Below are 5,218 nucleotides of genomic sequence, written 5' to 3'. Positions count from 1 at the left end.
CTGATATTCAGTTCAACACTTTTTCTTTTTTTTTTCTTTTTTTTCTTTTTCTTTTTTTTTTAACAGCTATTGTCAACACACAAAACACACGGCATGCATTGTATCGGAACCAGAGTCCATTCACATTATTCAAAATCAGCCAGATGTGACGGGGGCCCTCTGTTGATCCTGACCGGATATCTACGGACAGGTGACTGTGGCTGAGGTATGTTAGGGGCTAAGGGCTCTGGGGCTAGGGGCTCTGGGTTTTGTATTTCAGACCAGTCCATGACATCTCCTCCGTCATCCACAGTCTGCGATCCATACTGAGTGTGGAGATCCTTGACCACCCGTTTGAAGTGGGATGAGTTTCGGGTGATGACATGGTTGTCATTTCTAGCTGTCACCATGGAACCTTTGATAGCAATGACCTTGTAAGGTCGGGGGTTGTAAGCAGGGCATAGTTTTCCATCCTTCTTTTGACGACACAGGACCATGTCGCCCACTTTCAGAGACAACGGAACAGCACGATGCATCTTGTCAGCATGGAGTTTCATCCTGTTCTTCGCCACTGCATCCGCTTGACGCAGCTGCGTATCCATGTGAGAGTGGATGGGAAGAGGAGACTCAGGTAGTTTGATTCTGAGCGGCCTACCAAACAGCACATTGGCAGGAGCCATGCCAGTCGAACAGTGAGGTGTGGCACGGTAGTTGCGGAGGAACGTATACAGAGTCTGTTTCCATGGACGGCCCTCAACATGAGCAGCACGTATGGTCTTTTCAAGGGTGCGCATGAAGCGTTCGGCTTCTGCATTGGCCTGAGGCCACAGTGGTGTTATCTTCCTATGGCTGAAGCCCAAATATCCTGCAAAATCAGCAAATTCAGAACTCTGGAACGGAGGACCATTGTCTGTTTTAACTTGAAATGGAATTCCCAGGGTAGAGAAAATTTTGTCAAGTTTAGGAATCGTGGCTCTGGCCGATGTGGACTGTAGAATCTCCACTTCTGGATATCTGGAGTATTCATCAATCACCACCAAAAGATAATCACCAGACGGGAAAGGACCACAGAAGTCCACACCAACCTTTCCCCAGGGTGATGACGGCAGCTCAGACATGCAGAGAGGTTCTTGTGTGTGAGTGGGCACGACAGCCTGACAGGGGAGACAGCCAGCTATCATCGTTTCTACTTGTCTGTCAATACCAGGGAACCAGACTTTTTCCCTGATCAGCTTCTTGGTTTTGACGACTCCTTGGTGGCCTTCATGAGCAAGTGATATTGCCCTGACTTGTAAAGAATGGGGAACAACAATCCTTGTGCCCCTTAGTATTGTGTCATCTGTAGCAGTCACAGTCAGTTCATCTTTGATTTTCCTGTACGACAGCAGCGCAGCAAAATCAACCCCAGCAGGAAAATCCTGCTTGTCAGACAGTGACCACCATGAGCCTGTTTTGATGAGTCGAATTACTTCACATAGAGTGGGGTCAGCTTTAGTTGCATTTTGGATTTCGGATAGTGTCATTGCCTTGGGAACGGCATTTGTAGTAATGAAGTGTACATATTCTTCTGCTTGCTCTTCATCTGCTGACGCCTCATGTGAGATGTGTGACACCTGTGCAGGATGTCGTGACATGTAGTCTGCTGGATTGTCTTTCCCAGCCTTGTAGCATACTGTGTAGTTATAGGGTTGCAAACGTAGACCCCAGCGTTCTATACGAGCAGGTGGCTTGGATTTGGGGTTGTTGAAAATCCATTCCAATGGTTTATGATCAGTGACTAGGGTAAAGGGCGCGCCATACAGGTATATGTGAAAATGTTCGCAGCCCCACACAATGGCAAGAGCTTCACGTTCTGTTTGTGAATATTTCTGTTCGATGGGTGACAGTGCCCTACTTGCATAGCTTAGCACCCTAGCCGGCTCATTTGTGCCATTTCTTTGTGCCAAAACAGCTCCAAGGCCCACCGGACTTGCATCAACTACCAGTTCAGTCAGTTTATGAGGGTCAAAATAGGTCATCACAGCATCAGTCGTCAAACTTTGTTTCATCTTATCCAGAGACCTCTGGTGATCCTCTGTCCAGCTCCAACGAGCGTTCTTTTTTGTGAGTTCCCTCAGTGGTTGAGTTATGGTGGCAAAATCCTTAATGAAACGGGCACTGTAATTGGCCATGCCAATCAAACTGCGAACTTCACTGGCATTATTTGGGGCAGGAGCGTTGTGTAGTGCCTGAACCTTCTTAGGATCCGGGGAGAATCCACCATCTGAGAATGTGTACCCGAAGAAATCCAAAGTAGTTTGTGCATAGGAGCACTTGGCCTTGTTGAGAGTCAGGTTCTTCTCCTTTAATCGCTCAAATGTCGCTCTCAGAGCGTGATCATGGGCAGCCTTAGTTTTGCCGAACACCAAGATATCATCGCTTAGGTTGATAACTCCTGGGATGCCATCCAGCGTTTGTTGAATGGCATTTTGGAACACCTCTGCAGCTGAGGAGACTCCAAAACTCAGTCTCTTATAGCGTCGCAGTCCGACATGAGTGGAAAACGTTGTGATGTAACGGGAGGATGGCTCTAATTCTAGCTGATGATATCCACAATTTAAATCCAGCTTTGAGAAGAACTTGGCCCCATTGAGTGACTGTATCACATCATCCACTGTAGGTGTGAGATGTCTTTCTCTTTCGATGGCCCGGTTTGGTAATCTCATGTCAACACAGATACGCACTGCTTCTGGGTCTTTTGGCTTCGGAACAGGAACAATTGGAGAGACCCATGGGGTGGGGCCATCCACCCTTTCAATGATATCAAGGTCTTCTAGGCGTTGTAATTCAGCTTCAATTCTCCTTCTCACATGAAACGGTACCCTCCTATGAGGTTGTGCGCCTGGAGGGACATTTGGGTTTATGTGCAATTTGACCCGAAAGTCCTTCAATTTGCCCACTCCATGAAACAGGTCAGCATATTCAGTGAGGAGGCCATCCACTGTAGTCACTTCTGTCTGGTTTGAGGTGATTGTGGGCTGCTTTGGCAGTTGTGGGGATGCGTGAAGTGTGTTGGCAACTGTAATCAGTCCCAGTTGAGTGGCAGTGTCATATCCAAGTAAACTACCATTGCTTCCTTGTAGTACATAGAAAGTTGCATTTGTGAAACGTAGCTTGGATTCCACTAGTGAGTTGAATTTCCCTATAGCAGGTAGTGGTGTGCGTGAACCATAAGGAAAAATGGGAACTGTGGATTTCGTGAGTGTGGGCCTACACCCAAATTTCTGGTATGTAGTTTCATCAATTATGTTTACAGATGCGCCTGTATCAAGCATGACTTGAATGTTGCAGTCCCTTACCTTTATGTTTGCATGTGGGAGATTAGCTTTTGGGCGGGACACAGTGTAAAGATACTCCTCAGAAGGCACAGTGTCTTGTGTGCCTGTTGCTTGGGACATCATACCACCATCTCCACTGGTGTGAACATAACGCACTTCATGTCGACCTCTGGTGCCTCCCTGTGGCTGTTTAGAGTGACAACATTTTGCAAAATGTCCTTGCTTTCCACATGCATTACACATTTTCTCTCGTGCTGGGCACAGCATACCATCCCGATGGGGAAAATTACCAGAGCAATTGTAGCATCTCTTCTTTACAGCCCCCCTTTCCATTTCCACAGCCATAACATCTTCCCTTGTATGTTGGATTGCACTGTGTTGTGACTGTTCCATTCCAGATGCTTGAAACTCAGCAAGCGACATGGTTCTCCCTAATAACAGTAGCTCAGACAGGGTCATCTCTGGTTTTTGTAGTGCCTGGCGTCGTAGTTTGTTGCATGTGCATGTTTGAATAATCATAGTTTTGATCTCCCTTTCAACATCATGGAAGTCACATGTGGCTGCCAGTTGCCTCAGCCTTGTGTGGTAAGAGTCGAGTGATTCTCCCGCTAGTTGTTTAGCTTGTCTGAATTTGTAGGTCTCGTAGGTGACGTTGATTTTCGGGGAAAAATACTCACTCAGTTTGTCTTTAGCACGTGTGTAATCTTTTGCTTCTCCAGTGTCCGTGAGTGTGTCAAAAATGTCTTGTACACCTTCTCCAGCATAGTGCAAAAGCATAGCACGCTTCCTCGTATCATCTTTTACATCCAAAGCAATGATGAAGTTTTCAAACCGTTGTAACCACTTCTTCCACCGGACAGAAGAGTTCTGATCATCATTGACATCAAAAGCAGGGAAAGACGGCAATGCAGCAGCCATGGTTTTGTCGTCTTTTTGTTGTTTTCTCCGTCTTTCTTCCTATTTTTTTTTTTTAAATCCTCGTCGCCAGTGTAAAGTTTTGGAATTGATCCACAAAGCAGTGCTTTAACTCCAAAGACTGGTTTGTTGAATTCTCTTAGTATGAACACATGAATCAATGCAAGCTTGAAATCAATCTATATGCTTCGCTGACAACACATTATACAACTGACATCCGGGACCTTTTCTTCAGTGGTGTTACTAGTATTCTGACATGCCAAGCGCCCCCTTACGGATGAAAGGTTAAACTGTCAAATGCATGAACATTACAATGTGTACCGGGTAGGATCACTCCCACACCTGTGAGGTAACTGCAAAGGAGACTGGAAACTGGAAAAATGTCAGTTACATTCTGTAAGAACGAGCTCTGCTAAGAGTGATAAGGACTTCAAAGGACATCAAAAGAGCCACAAATGGACAGACATTGTTTGTTTCACTGCCAATGCTGATTGACAGGTGATTGGACACACCTGCAGGCTACAGCTCTATTGGGGTGAGTTGGATTTGAAGCAACATGTCTAGTGGTGATGGAGATGCTCGGCCACAAGATGGCGACATTGAACCTGAAAAGGAAAAAAAGAGTTGTCAAACTTACAGCTAAAGGCTTTGGAAATGTAGGTTGCTAAGTATCAAAGGGCAAGAGGATTGGCAGTTAAAAAGGCTGTCAAATTAAGAGAATCAATGAAGGAGCTCATGAACTCAAATGACAATTTGGAGGCTGTTTAAAGGGTCATTTGGATGAATTAATTCATTTATGTGAAAACGCATGATTTAACCCAACTGATTAGAGATCCCACTAGAGTAACTGAACATAGTGAAACTGTTATTGACCTTATAATGGTTTCGGATAAACACAAAATCATTCACAGTGGAGTCATTGTGTATGGTATTAGCAACCATTTTTTAACTTTCTGTACTAGAAAGGTCAAGAGGTCCCCCATAAATTGCCATAAATCTATCAAGAG

The sequence above is a fragment of the Protomyctophum parallelum genome, assembly GCF_964188405.1.
Source record: "Protomyctophum parallelum genome assembly, chromosome: 5".
Classification (NCBI taxonomy): domain Eukaryota; kingdom Metazoa; phylum Chordata; class Actinopteri; order Myctophiformes; family Myctophidae; genus Protomyctophum; species Protomyctophum parallelum.
The sequence above is the reverse complement of the archived record's forward strand: the minus strand, read 5'-3'. Positions refer to the sequence as shown.